Consider the following 15839-nt stretch of genomic DNA (forward strand, 5'->3'; position numbering starts at 1 on the left):
TCCTTTGCGCTGAGGTTCTCCCCTAAATTCCTTCTTTAAGGTGTCTTTAAGTCCAATTCTGGTGTGGGGAAACCCCTTTTTGCGCCACTGAGCCTCTGCTCCCGGGAAATCCACCCGAGTAGGGGCAACTTACGCCTCCCGTTGCTCCTGCTTAGCCTCTCCAGGTACTGAGTCTGTCTTGAGCAGCTCAGATCGCAAACTCCAACCTGATTCTGAGAGTGCTTGTTCTGAAAGCCCCCTAGAAAACTTCTACAAACTTCAGGTTTCCTTCTGTGCATTATATATTTGGGGAAGACAGGTATTTCCCAGAAATAGTTTGTGCGCAGTCCAATAGGAGCAAAATAAATAGAATTAAAAACTATTTTTGTTAAGGTAGTTGCAAAGCAAATATATAATAACATCTGTAACTCCAAGTTCAGATATAAGAGTTTGCCAACTGACACCTAGTATCTTGATGTCAACATGCCTTTTATATATTTAGCAGCGTTCATATAACAAAATAAAAAAGTCTTAAGAGGCTTACAGAAGTGGTATAAAATATTCAGTAAAATAATAAAGAAATGCACACAAGCAGGCATTAAAAAACTGCAACAGAGGTGTGTGCCTGATACAAGCAGAGCGTTCCAGAAAATCGCTACCATGCTAAAAAAGATTTTTCATGTATGGAGTAAAAGTGTGGCATATGATCAGTGTCAAAGATTACAGGTGTAATCTTTACTCCTTTTGGCAGAAGAAGAGAAAAGCTACAGAGTCAAGCAAAAGGTAAAGTGGGGCAAGATTGGCTGTTTGTTTACCAGAAGGTTACTCCTCCCAGGGATTTACCGTATTTTTTGCACCATAACACTCACTTTTTTCCTCCTAGAAAGTAAGGGGAAATGTCTGTGCGTGTTATGGAGCGAATGCCTACGGATGGCGGGGGGATCTGCTGCAGTCGTGAACAGAGGATCCATGGTTCCCCTTCCTTCCCTCCTCCATGGCTTGCTTTGAAACACCAAAGCGGGAGAAGAGCCGCTGAGTGGGGAGGAGAGAGGGACAGAGAGCCTGCTTGCTTTAAAGGAGCAAAGCGGGAGAGGAGAGGAGCCGCTTACACGAGTGTAAGCGGCTCCTATCCGGTTGGCTCCTTTAAAGCAAGCAGGCTCTCTGTCCCTCTCTCCTCCCCACTCAGCTAGCTAAATAGCAGCAAAGTTTTTCAGCGAGCTGGGGAGGAGGGAGAGAAACAGAGCCTCTTCTGCATTATTAGCAGCATCCTTCTCCACCCACCCCACGCGTGCTCCTTGTCCCTTGAGTGCTTTTTCTTCCCTCCCCACTTGGTTACAAGTGGTTTCTTCCCTCCCCAACGTGGTTACAAAGCACGGATCCACATGGATCCTCAGGATTTTTGCACTGGGTCACCCCAAATTCACCATCAGATCACATAGCATGTCCATGGCTACAGCTTGCACCAAAAAAATCATGCACCCACTGTTGCCTGGGGCCGCAGTGGTGCAAAAATGTGGTTACAAAGCATGGATCCACATGGATTCTCAGGATTTTTGCATTGGGCTACCCCAAACTCACTGTCAGATCACATGTCTGTGGCCACAGCATGAACCACAAAAATCATACTGTCAGGGGTTCAGGAGCAGAGGCGAGGGCAAGGGAGGAAACAGAGAGCGAGGGGGAGGAGGCAGAGGAAAAGATGAGTGATGACGACGACCCGAGATCTCCGAGTCTTTCCAGTGAATCAGAAGATTCACAGAAAGGAGCACCAGTGGCCAGAACAAGGGGGGAACCTAGGGGGACACCCCAGGAAGAAGGGTCCAGAGGGGGCTCAGAGGGGAGCAGTTGGAAATCGGGACCAGCGTCACCAACAGAGAGCAGGGGAGAAGAAGGGCGCCAGGTATCAAGCGCTGGCAGCTCGCAACAGGAGGGAGGGCATGAGTCAGGAGTAGCCACACCTCCATCGGGGAGCGAAGAAACGGTCAGGAGGGAAGTGGAAGGTTGGGCGCGCGCGCCAAGTTCAAATACACAGGAAGGTGGCGCAGTAAGCAGCCCGGAAAGGGAGCCAGGTCCTAAAGCCCGGCGCAAGGAGACAGGAGGGTCCGGGGGGTCCGCGTCAGAAGAATCCCGGAAGGAAGAGACCACAGGGGGCAGAGGGACCCAGAGGAGAACGGTCAGGCGGAAAAGGTGGAGTAAGACTAGGTTAGTAAGCTGGTGCACAGGGGGCGGAGACTCAGACGGAGCTTCGCCGGTCTAACCCATAAGACGTAGAGCTGCACGCAGCAGCTTGAGAATGGAAACTGTAACTCAATAAAGACTTTTATAAAGTGAACGCTGGCTAGCGTGATCCTCTGTGAGCTAGGATCTGGAAGCAGCTCTGACACATACATCCACTGTTTCGTTTAGAATATTTTTTTTCTTGTTTTCCTCCTCTAAAAACTATGTGCGTGTTATGGTCAGGTGCGTGTTATAGAGCGAAAAATATGGTATTAATTTTTTTTAGTGTTCAATAGACCACTTCAGTTTCTCTTGGTACTATGATTTTTATCCAGAAGCCACTAGGTGGCAGGAAAGCTCTTTCCTTGGCGCTGCTGAACTCCCAGACTCCTATCTGCCAGTCCTACTGCGATCTGCAACTTTGCCAGTGGGCTGGATTCCAGCAAAGTTGTCCTGCTGGCTTAAACTCTGGAAGAAGCCTGTATTGGAGTTAATGAAGAAAGGGGTTGACTCAAGAAAGGCAGGGAAGGGCTTGCCAGGTTGGGCATCACCTCCTCCCTCTCACACCACTCACAGCCTTGAGGCCATACAATTCGGTCATCCAGCTTCTAAAAGTACCTTGAGGAGAAAGGAATGGTGTGAAGAATTTTTTTTTTTGCAAGGCACTTGGCCACCTCTTGTTCTTTCCCCCCTTATTTCTATAAAGCTTGGAGCGATCGCAGTGCCCTAGCCTTGTGGGTGGGTGCCCTTCTGGCCCATAGAAATCCTGTCCTTCAAGGGGATTAAGGCCCCTTGTGTTTAAGCGGTTGTACCTTGTGGTAGGACAGCTCTGTGGACAGCAAATTGAGAGAAGGATTGCATCGGAGAGAGGGAGTGGCCTGCAGGCGCCAAACAAAGCTGTGCATATGTCCATTGCAGCTGTGCTGCCTGTACATCCAGGGTCTCTAGAGGAACTCGAATGGTAGCTTGGGAGACCACAACAGGACACACACACACACACACACACACACACACAAAACCTAATGTGAGTATTGTAGATGATATGTTAGCTCTACAGTGCCATGTCCAAGTGTCTGGAAACCTATTGCCTGAAGATTCTATGCAGAAGATTTTGAGCATGCCTGGCCCAGAAAAGGGAATCCAACAGGAGATCTAGAGGAAGGAGAAATCTCTCCTGCATGTTAGCAACCAAAGTGGGAGGGTGTGCTGTGGCAGATCTTGGTGTCTCAAATTTCAGTGGCACCCTGTGTGGTGCCAAAATCTAGCACCCCACCCCACTTTTTGCCTTCCATTAGATAGTTGAGGCACCTGCTGCGGTACCCCAGAAACTCTGTGCCCCTAGATCAGCCTGTGTGTGAGAGAGAGGGACTACAGAAGCGTGATTTCAAAAAATTGATCTGAAGCTCTTGGCCTCAACTGTTGCAGTAAATGAGCTGTTAACGTTCACTTCCAAGTGGTGATTTTAATGGTAAAGAAGCTAGCACTTAATATCTTTCAGCTTGGAATATTTACAAGCCCTTGTGGAGCACCAGCGGACACTTTTCTCCTTTGGCAACAGACGCCGATCTCACTAGGCGGGCCCAACCCAGGAGCCCTGTGCCAAGGCTGCAACAAGAGCAGATCTTGTTCTTTTCCACCTGGCCGTTGCATCTCTGCAGCTCAGCCGTCAGGGTGCTGCTCGATGAAGGCTAGTGAGAGCACTGGGAACATGAAGAGCTTTCTCAGAAGCCTGGGGATTAGCACGGCGGGCAAGGAAGCAAGGAAAATCCAGCACTTCCGGCCTGCTGGGCTTGGGAGAGTGGACCACACACGGCACTTGCCCCGTGGGCAGCCTCTGTAGAAGGCCAAAGCTCTTTCCTGTGTTTTTAAGCAAGCCGTGGCTCACAGCTGGATATAAAAAGCTTCCAGGAAAACTCCTACAAATGAAGGAGGTGGGCACTCACGTCACTCAAACCAGGGTTCTCCTGCTCTTGGCTGAAACAGATTACTCAACAACTGGTTTTCCCCACATATATTTAACCGCCCCTCATCTGAGGTGAGAAATCATGGGATGGGGAAAGCAACCCTCAGGAGAAGCCATTCCCACGCACTCTGAAAACAAACAAAAATGCTGTGTTGTATATTGCTTCAGGATGCCTCACAGGAAGTGACTCATAAATGAAATAAATGGTAACAATGGGAACAAAAAAGGGATTGCTGATTCTGTCAGGAGTCCCTTAAGATGAAGAGCTGGGATCCTTGGGCATCTACCTAGGCCCTGAGAGGGCCCACTTAATTCCCCTGCCCCAGTCATAGCACTTGGATCTAGCCATCCTTTTAATTTGCCACCGCACCCCTGAGTGTGGGGCATGATGGGAAATGCAAAGGGTGGCTGGGCACAGCCCCACCTGGTGCTCCTTAGTGCGCACTGCCACCATGGCCAGGTCTTCCTTCCAAGGTACACTGACAGAGGAGGCGGCCCACATGGAGCTACTTGGGCCAGTGACTCTTCTGCCCTGGAGTCAGTCCTGAGAAAGTGCTGCAGAGAGCTTCATTGAGATAGTACCGCCTAAAACAGCTCTCAGAGGGATCTCTAGCTGTGCAGCAGGGATGGGACACCTCAGGCCCAGGGAATAAATGTGGCCCTTCCAAGACCCTCTGTCTGGCCTCAGGACTCTCCTCAGGTCACATCCCCTCTCTCCAGCTTGCACCTCTCACTGGCCCTACTTTGTCTGTCCTGGTATTTTGAAAATTTGTTTAGTGTCTTTGCCTGGCTGGAATGTGTCCTTGAATGCTATTGCTTGTTTTGATAGAGGATGGTAAGAAAGGAGTGAGTGAGTAGAGGAACTAGCCTACTGTACAAAAGTAAGATTCTCATTCTTTCCTCCACCTGCTTTTGCCTCTGGCCTTGCCCATGACTGGCCTGAGGGCCCTGGACAATTGCTCAGAAGGGGATCTGTTCTGAGGCTGAAAATGGTTCCCAGTCCCTGCTGTACAGCAACTAATAACTCTAGGCACTTTAGGAATAACAAGGAATAAGGGGATATAGAGTACGTTCACATGCCAGTATCCTGTTTCAGACCTTACAGGGTGGCGTACATGGTTCTCCTCCTCCTCATTTTATCCTCAAAACAACCCTGCGAGGTCGGTTAGGCTAAGGGACAGTGACTGTCTCCAGGGTCACCCAGTGAGCTTCATGGATGTGTGGGGATTTGAACTCTGGTTTCCCAAGTCCTAGTCCACCACTCTAACCACTACACTGCATTGGTTTTAAAGGACAATTTTGGCACAGAGTTGAACTGGTAAATCAGAGGATGACAGGTAGGCATAATTTGAGATGTGTTTGCTTGTCAGAAGTCACCTTTCAACAGCAGGACTAGCAAATGGCTCCAGAAATTAACCCCAGGTAGGGGTTTGGGAGCAAGAAGGAATAGTAAGTGAATTCTAGATGGGATAACTTTGATCCTGATTGGCCAACTCAAAGTGTTGTGTGATTATTTGCAGGCAGGGAATGGAGGCAAACTAGTTATTTACGTAGAGGTCTGTCTCCTTGGAAACAACTTTGACCTCATTCTTCTTATGCACCTTGAGCAGCTCCAGGTTTCGGACAGGCACCTCTTTAGTTCCTCACATGAAAGAGGGAGGCTGTCAAAACTCTGAAAAGGAACTTGTTTGTGGCAAAGAGCAGCTGGGGTCAGAGCACAGAAGCCCAGGAGAGAGAGGGAAAGTAGGAGATTGCAGCACAAATTTGCGAGAAATGCAGTTGACATCAGCACAGGGCTAAATACAGGCAAGCAACTTAACTTTACCATGTGGTAAGTGTTGGAGGAAACTGACTACTAGATAAATCCCTCAATCTTTCCTACACATTAGAATGCATAGTAGGGGGACAGGGAATCATGGTACCTTTTTATTAGTACATACAACCAAGCAAAACAAGGGTAAAAAGCTTGATAAGTTGATTGTCTGCATTTATGTGGAGCAATATATCTCAGGAGTCTTCAGTCCATGGAGGAACTGTGATACTGGTAAACTTGTTCTGATATTAGGACAACTTATGACATTCTTGAGTCTCCCTCACAACGTGCGCGCGCGCGCACACACACACACAGTCCCATTTACTACTAATCTCTCATAAATACTTGGCCACTACAAATAAATATAAACATACTGTATTTCAAAGACAGTAAAAAATAGGACTGATCATGATTTTTAAGTGTGCTTACGTGCATGTGTGGGCATGCACACAGAACTCTGGATTCTGAAGAAATTCAAGTTAGAATGATGAGTTTCAACCCAACAATGTTCCAGTATTTGCAAATAAGACACTTTGAACATGTAGCACCTAAAAAAATCACTTCTTTAAATAGAGAACATATTCTTCAGTCTCTACCATTGAAAGTCTTGGGATTTATTAGTGCTGAACTTTTGTTAATTTTTAAAATCACAATACTGGGAATAAGGGAATAGTTATTAATATAATTAATAACTAGAATACAAAAAAGGGAGGTGTGAGGAGGTCGATGAAATAAGTTAATGAAAGTTAAGGATTTGGGAATATTGGATCTGTTTTTAATTTTTTTGTTTATTTTTGCTTTTTGATTTTGATGTGTGTTGTTGTTTTTTTGACTTTGGTTTTTTATTGGTTTGTATTGTTCAATTGCTATTTTTGTCTATCTGCTTCTTTCTTTTTCTTTTTCTCTTGTTTCTTCATTTTTTCTTTTCTGTAATTTTAAATTCTCAATAAATATCATTTAAAAAAAAATACTGGGAATAAGGCGGGGCATGATCTCCTTTTTCATGAACAAAATGGTCTTTGTTCAGTCACTTGTAATATACCTATTTGTCTAATAGACCAAAATGTACTAAATGGGCAGGGGATCTTAGTAAGCCAATATCAGACAGGGAATGGAGATATACACAACAGAGCCAGGTTCAAGGTTTTTGCATTTTACAGGGCCCATAACAAGTTGGGTCCAGAATATCTTAGGGACCACCTGATCCCCGATCCCTGATTGATCATTGAAGTCTTTGGAGGTGTCACTGCTAGTGGTCCCCCAAAGCTTGTTATCCGGAACCGTATGGTCAATGTTGTGGGCCCAATTTTACAGAAATCCATTCCAGTGGAGATCAGACTGGCCCCACCCCTGATGAACTTCTGACACTTACTGAAGTCTTCTTTTATTACAGCAGACTTTTTGACCAAGTTCTGATGTAATAGTTTAAACACATTTTTAGTTTCATTGTATTGAATTTCCTCTGCACCACTTAGAGATGACTGTCAGTAGGTGGTACACAATTTTTTGAAATGAATAAATATACTCCATTACTTGAACCTGCTTCTTTTTCTTTTAGTATGAGCTTGAAATAAATGGTTTCTCTCTCCCCTCCTCCAAATTCTGTGTCACTTAATGTTATACCATGCGATCTTCCTGGCAATTCTGATTTCCTCTTGGGCACTAACTAGTTTTCTCCATTGCCACTTCAGTCAAGCCAAGGTTCTGGCCTCTGCTACTCCTTGGAGCCAGCTGTCTTTCCTGTCCCACCATTTGTTTCCCCTCCCAAGCAACTGCTTGCATAATTCTTGAGCTTCTCCCAAGCCAGCCAGATACTTCTTAGCAAATGGAGGGGTGAGGGGAATCCACACAGCTGGTGCCCACCTGCTTATGTCAGCTGCTGCTGCCCATTGCACGCAACACGCTCTCTGACACTCCCTCTGTGTCCCTCAGATGCGGGTTCTCCCTTCTCCTCCCTATCTTACTTGCTGCAGGAATTCCAGGCTTGCTGGCACAAAAAGTCCCTTTGTAAGATTGGGCAGGGGTGGGGAGAGGCACCCAGGATGCCCCAGCTGCTGCTTCTATTCACAGGGTGGATTCAGCTTTTGGAGTCTTCTTAACACTTGCTGTAAAAGGATTGCGGTTGCTGAGACTAGGTGAAGAGCCAAGTGGGAAACTGCAGCAGGAATTCCAGACTGGGAGCAGCAGCAAACTAAGCTCACTGATCACTGACTACCCCTCAGACAAAAGGGGAAACTGAGTCATGCAGCCCAGATCCAAATTGTGTGCCTATCTTTGGTCAGGAAAAGAGTGAAATTATATGGTATGAGACCCTGCTTCTCAAGCCGTTTGAAGTCATTGTGCCCATTAATGGAAATGAGTCCCTGGCAAATTGCAGGAGCCACTCCAGGTTTGGAGAAGTTGGCTTTTGGCCCATCTATAAATGGCTTCTTCTACTTCAGCCTTCCTTAGCCTGGTGCCCTCCAAATGCTTTGGACTACAATTCCCATCAACTCTTGCCATTGGCCATGACAGCTAGGAGCTGTAGTCCAAAACATATGGAGGTCACACACCAGGTTGGAGAAGTCTGTCCTGCATCAGCGAGCTCCTCTATAACACCCTCATCTTTAGCAGGTGGCAAAACTGTTCAACAACGGCTTGCATTCCCCATAACTGCCTTCCATCCACTTTGGGGGAATAATTTTTGACTTATTATCTGACTTGTGGCCCTCCAGGTAGGGCCAACTCCCATCAGCCCCAGACAGAGTTCAGAGATGATAGCACTGTACCCCAACAACATCTGGAGTGTCATTAACTGGCAGGATGATGGGGAGGAGGAAGAGTATCCTGGCAAGGGTGTAGCCCTGACTGGGACACCAGTGAAAGCAGGGGAAGGGGAAGGAAGTACTCACAGGGTGACGGAGGATGGCAAGGCGGTGAGGGTCAGTGCACAGGAACCAGAGCAACAGGATCCATCAGCAGAGCTAGAGGAGCTTGAGGAGCCCCTGTCTCCACGAACATGGCAGGCTCTGAGATGTAGGAGCAGCGGGAGGGTTGCTCCAGGAGGCTGAGGCAGGCAAGGGCCCACAGCCCAGCTCCCTGTGATTCCTCAGCTGGAGAAAGCTTAGAGCAGGTGCCCATGTTGATGGACCTTGACTTGGATGCTCCTGGACTTCTTTGGGACTTTGGACTTGTGGATTGATCCCTGGTCTTTGAACGTTGGACTTGACATACTGAGGTAGGATAGGGGTTCAGGACACGGAGGGCCATAGGTTACCCATCTCTGTTTTTGACATGGTTGCTCATTGCCTCTAGAAAACTTTTTTTCTTGGTGCCCGAAAGGCTTCCCCATCCCCATTCTTGAAAAGAGACACAAAACCAAAAACTCATCTCTTTGTAAAAACCTTTATTTGCTTTCCTCCCTTAAAATTCATGCCAAAACAGCAAATACAGTTACTGACTATAACACCTTCAGGTTAGAGCTAGTCATTGACCAGATGGTTTTCAAATTATATGACCAAAGTCCAAGAAGCTATTCTGTGCTGTTTAGTCAGCTCCTTCTTATCCTTCATTTGGCACACATGAGCAATGTATGTAAGCTAACTGAGCAAAGCAAATTGCAATTTTTGTACTGAAAAACTTCCGCCCTGAAATGACACTAATAAATCGCTTTTTGTGAAGCAATACTAACTTGTGCAATGGTTCTGCTATTCCCTCCCCCAGCTGTGCATATTTTCACTTTCTTTATCTGTACCATATCACACAGTCCCTCCAAATCTTCCGATGCTTTTCTGCCCGTGAGGATGAGTGAAAACATATTTCTCTCCCTTCTGCTCCACAACACCTCAAATGGCTTGAAGTTGAAAGCAGAGGAGACTGGGAGAAGAAGCTCTCTATGCAGCCTCCTGCCCAATACATTACTAGTCAAATGATCAATATTTTGCTAAACATATTAAGTTAATGCTAACCCAACTCATGTCAAGGTAATTTCATGTCAGTGTCAGAGAACTCATGGAACTAGATTGTCAGAAGAGATCCAAAATGCACATCTTGCCCAAAGAGTAACCTCTACAGAATCCATTGTTCGTTGATGATGTTGCATTTCTAACTCCTTGGATCAATTTTATCTGTAAGCTACTTTGGAAGCCATTTTTTTGGCTGAAGCATAGTATAGTTACATATGAAACAAACCCCCTTCAGGAAACCCTATTCCATTAGGCTTCCACAATTCAATTGCAAAAGCCAACATTTGAAGAGGAAATACCTGTCTGAATGCTGCAACCATTGTTTCCATTCACCACCTCTTCCATTCCATGTTTTCTTGCTAGCTTCCTCCACAGTTTAGCCCAGCAGCAGCTATCTGTCAGCTTCATTTTGAATGTGCTTTTAACTATATTAAAGATATTGCAGCTTCATCTCTTTTGATACAACAAATGTAAAAAAATGATTTGCAAATGGACAGCTTTGAAGAGATGCTTCATATGGACATATGGGTAATGAGGGGGTAGCAAATGAAGGGGTAAGTAGGCCCTAAGCCTAAGGACACCAGCCTGGCATGCAAGTTTATAAGGTGGTCTGCGAAGAAAGAAGGAGTGAGCCATTTCCGGCTGTGATGAGCATGTTAAGTCTGAGCCCACAGAATCTTGGGAAGACAAGATGGAAGACAGCTGGCCTACCCCACCTGCCTCAAACAACTGATGTTCCAGAACTGGCAAAGTTATCAGACAATTAGTTCTTATTTCCCCAAGTTATTTATAGTCCCTTAAGAATGAATGGGCCATATTGTCCCTTCTCAGGAACCGGTGGAGGGTTTAGCCTGCCATACTTCTCTTACATCAACCACAGAACTACGTATGTCAGCCACGCAGCTGCTTTCAACAGGCTTCTCCTCTCAGAAGGGGAGATTTTGATACTTCCTGGAGCCAACAACAAATACAGCTGTCTTTCCAGGGCTTAGCTTAGGAGCTGTAAAACTGGTGTGAAGACCACAACAAAGGTTGCTTGCTGCATTTGCCAACAAAGGTTTTGCCCCTGAGAGAGTATTGCCTTCTTGTATGTGTTGTCCACATTGGACTGGACTCCCTGTCTTGAGCAATAATTCCCAAAGAAATAGAAAACAGTATATGCCTTTGATGAATTCCAGGCCATGCCACAAAGCCCAGAATAACCTCCTTGCTGCAGCTATATTTCCGTGCCAATCTATCCTCCAAGATCTACAGCAGACTAAATGAGGGTGCTTTGGCACATGGGATTTGTTTAGTGCTAAGATGTTCTCGTGCTGTGCATCTGAAACACAAAGACCACAGTCAATTTGTTCAAATATTGTATAAAACTATGTTGTCCATTAGGTAAAATTGCAGCTAAGATTAGGGCAGGGGAACTGGCTACTTAGCAAAAGACATTGGTCATGCTGTTGTAAAAGCATTATACCTGACTTCTCAGCCTGTATTTATGATCCAGTCTGCAGTGTGTCAAACTTCTTGGAGTGATTCTTATCAAGGTCTCCTCATTAATCTTAGAGCTTACACTGCTGTCTGCCTCCCATTCCTTTTCTTTCAGCAAATAAATCTTTCCACATCATTCATGTGTCTGTCTGCAAATGCAGTGATGCCATGGCGCCAAAATCACCATTTGGCTCCCCTCCATTCTCTCCTCCCATTCCTTTATTCTCTGTACCCCATCTCATGAAAGGCTCTAGCTCTAGATTTGACCTCGGAGTACTTCCTTTGGGCTCTTTGAAGGAATGATCTCATGTAAAAAATAAAATAATGAAAAGGTTAATTGCAAATTGTCCCGGGCCTATAGTGTAAAAGCTTGTCACACACTGTCTCAAGTGCCCCTATCAGAAATCTTTTTGGCACAACAAAGGCTGATTTCCCACTAGATATAATTTTTAATATGTTAAGTTTGGCTTTTAGTTGATGGCTGATGAATTTACATAATGGATTGCCTCAGTTAAGATGCCTTTCAGATAAATTGACGTATTTCAAAGGTTTCTTTGGGGAACCTGAAGGAAGATGGATACTATCTTTTATCTGTAAACTACTGCTTATCATTTGATAGAAAGGTCATCTTTATCATTTCCCTTTCTTTAGCAAACTGGGGAATATGCTCCGTTAGCTACTCCCCAATACAGTAGCACACAAGAGAAAAAGTAAAATGTTTATTTTAGAGCATTTACATAAGGCTTTTCTTTTAAAAATCACAAAGCTGCGTACAGCAGAATGTAAAAAAATTTAATAAAACTAACACTTATACAATAATAGTCGTAAAACTGATGCAAACAGATAAAGAACAGACTGGTATCAACTGCCAGCAAAGGCTTGGGATGATGATGATGATGATATTTATATGCTGTCCATCTAACTGGTTGCCCCAGTCACTCTGGGCAGCTTCTAGCATAGGATAAAAACCCAACTATGCATCATATATAAAAAACTTCCCACTATAGGCTGCCTTCAGATGTCTTCTAAAAGTCATGTAGTTGTTTATTTCCTTGACATCTAATGGGAGGGCATTCCACAGGGTGGATGCCACTACCAAGAAGGCCCTCTGCCTGGTTCCCTGTAACTTCACTTAAAGGTAAAGGTAAAGGTACCCCTGACCATTAGGTCCAGTTGCGGATGACTCTGGGGTTGCGACGTTCATCTCACTCTATAGGCCGAGAGAGCCAGCATTTGTCCGCAGACAGCTTCCGGGTTATGTGGCCAGCATAACTAAGCCGCTTCTGGTGAACCAGAGCAGCACTCGGAAATGCCGTTTACCTTCCCGCTGGAGCGGTACCTATTTATCTACTTGCACTTGGCATGCTTTTGAACTGCTAGGTGGGTAGGAGCTGGGACCGAACAATGGGAGTTCACCCCGTTACGGGGTTTCGAACTGCCTATCTTCTATCGGCAGAAGGTCAGACTTGATGGTCCCTTCCAACTCTATAATTCTATGATTCTATTAAATACTTTCTTTCATCTCTCCTCAATCTTCCAGCATTCAGCTTCATTAGATGTCATGAGCTCTAGCATTACGAGAGAGGGAGAAAAACATTTCTTTATCCACTTTCTCAGTGCCACTTGCTTTTTTTATCCTGCTGCTTTTAATTACTGTTTTATTGTTGTAGTGCCTGTATATTGTGCTTTCTGATTTTAAGCATTTTGGAAACAACCTGGAATCTCTGATGAAGGCTGAGCTGGAAGTTGTTTAATGCATACAGAAAAAAATGGAGACAGCTCAATAGTATGCCCCTGCTTGTTGTCATTAGTGTGTGCTGAATTTTGAAGTTCTAAAAATGTCAGTATTTTAGATGTTGTGTCGTAATAAATATTTACAGAAACAAATGGGTGACATCTTGTGAAATGGTACTTTCTGGGATGTCAGAAAATGTATAATTTCAATATAAACACAGAAGGCTTTTGTCATGGTATGTGTATTTGACTTCTGTAGACATATTGGTGCCTGAGGCAAATCACAATATGGCGCTCCCCACACCACACCAGGGAGCAAGTGGTAAGTGAAAATTGACATCGGGAACAAGGGGAGGAATACACCAGCAGCTCCTCCTATTCTCCAAAGGCTGTTGCAATGCCGGATTTACGTATAAGATAAACAAGCTATAGCTTAGGGCCCCACTCTCTTGGGGGCCCCCCAAAAAATTAAAGGGAAAAAACCTGGATGCACATTTCCAAAATATAAGAAAAAAAACAAATAAAATCAAACCTACATACAGCAACAATGTTTTGTGTTGTGTAGGCTCCTATGAAATACATATTTTGTTATGTGCAAATGGCTTTAGTTACCTGTTAGGGCCATAAATTACCATATAGCATATATTCAACACACAAAAACAGCGACAATTTGTCTGAGGCAGTCACCTCACCTTGCCTCATGGGTGGGTTGGTGTAGCCTTTCAGACTTTTCCCATGGGTTGGGTGCGCATTGCTCCCCGGAGGGAGGAAGGAGTCAATAGACACCGAGGGTTGATTCAGAGAAAGAGTTTATTTCTGCTTTCCGGATAGCAGAAAGGCACTGCGTGATCAGTCACAGCAAGCACACTTAAAGAGCAGTTACATACAGCTTATATCCCCTTCAGGTCCCCTTTTCCCCTCCCCAGGAATCACTGGTGGTTCAGTGGTAGAATTCTCACCTGCCACACGGGAGGCCCGGGTTTGATTCCCGGCCAGTCAGGTTTGGGTAACTTGTTCCTTCATTCTTTCATTGGTCCTGACTAATATAACCAGAAGTGGCCTGTTTGGCTTGCTCACTGTCATGTTTAGACTAAGAATTATTTGTGTGCCATAGATTTCAGTTTCTTTATTCAAAAAAATCAGATTGATTCAATATTCTCAGGTGGGGAAAAAAGTATAAAGCAAGCAGAGCTAAACTAAGCAAATATGAACACTGAGGGTTGTTGCTTCTTAATATAATACATCTCTGACATCTTTCCCTAAACATTTTTCCTCTAGGCTAAGCACACCTTTCTCCTTCAACTTTTTCTTATGTGTTTTTCTTTCTAGATGTTTCATCATCTCTGTGGTTCACCTTCAAACCATTCCAATTTGTCAGTTGCCTTCTGCATTGTTAAATGAGGTTATTTGTGGCAGTCCCTGCATACTTCTGCGCAATCCAGCTGCTGTTAAACCTCTTTATGTTTGTGAATTTCATTCTTCGTTTCTATGTTGCACAATTTGCATTAGTTCTTGTAGAACAGCACTTGTTATCACCTCTACCCTCCAGTGTGTTTGAACTATTTTTTAATGTTTAGTTTATGCTCTTAAGATGTTTGCAATTCTTCCCACTTTTGTATAATCTGAAAGTCTGACAGGTGTATTACTCAACTCTTTTCTCCAAGCAGCTAGCAAAGATGCTGAACAGCACCAGACCCAATAATGACCCCTGTAAAACCACAAACAAGGTTTCTTTCTAATCTGAAGCCAATCCATTATTCCCCTTTATATGCCATTATTCAGCCAGTTACATATGCACTGAAAGTCTGGTCTTTCTCTTCCATTTCCCAAGCTTCCTAAGGAGGATTTATCATTCAGAATCTGCGCTAAAGTCAAAAAAGGTTATATTGACTTTATATCCTATGTCTACTAAATCAATCACTTTATTGTGGAAAAAAGGTTTCTTTTAATAGCATCATTGAGAGGTACCAACATCTCTTTGGCTTCCTTCCAGATTATCTCCTGCAGTCTGGCCAGTATGTAAACATCTAACATTATGTAAGAGCTGGGACTTATTGTCTTATTTTCCTTTTCTCACCCCATCCCTTTTTCCTTTTCAGTCATGTCTATTAGGTTGTTAGAGATGACGATAGTCCCTTCTAATCTACCCTTCTTGGAACAGCCTCATATCTTGACAATGCTCCTGCTGCCATTTTTCCAATCCTAAATTTGGTTCTCCGCAGTTGTGCAGCAATTTGCAAAAAAAAAATTAAAAAAATCCTCATGAAATTTTGTCTGTATTTTAGTGTAACTTTCTAATAAACACATTTGTGCATGCGGTTGTGACTGATATGCACATTTTTGCAAGCAATTTCTCCTATAATGCATCTTTGTATGTTATTTTCGCTTATTTTTAGGCACACATTTAACTAACACGTGTATTTTTGCAAACTCTGGGCGAATGCAGAGCTACATTGCAAAAATTGGATAAGCGTGGATTTCGAAGGATGGCTATGTTTTGGTTGTCCTATGGTTACTGAAAGTCTGAATTTGATAAATTCAAGTTTTAATGTGAACTGAATTGAATGTGTCTATCTCCCATCCCTACTCCTAACAGATTTGTTCCTGCTGCCAAATAATTCCGGTATCATACATGGGCATAGCCAGGATTTATGTTGGGGGGGGCAGGCTTCATGTTAGGAGGGGCAGAACCTCAGTTAGTTATTTTCAT

The 15839-nt window shown here is 44.4% G+C and overlaps 1 long non-coding RNA gene across 1 annotated transcript in view; it reads right to left on the minus strand.

The window, feature by feature from the left end:
• The window catches only part of LOC308583396, a 443390-nt gene that overhangs the window by 343314 nt on the left and 84237 nt on the right, over positions 1-15839 (minus strand). The gene's annotated exons all lie outside the window — the stretch shown is intronic.

This window comes from Podarcis bocagei (assembly GCF_964188305.1).
Source record: "Podarcis bocagei genome assembly, chromosome: 3".
Taxonomy (NCBI): Eukaryota; Metazoa; Chordata; class Lepidosauria; order Squamata; family Lacertidae; genus Podarcis; species Podarcis bocagei.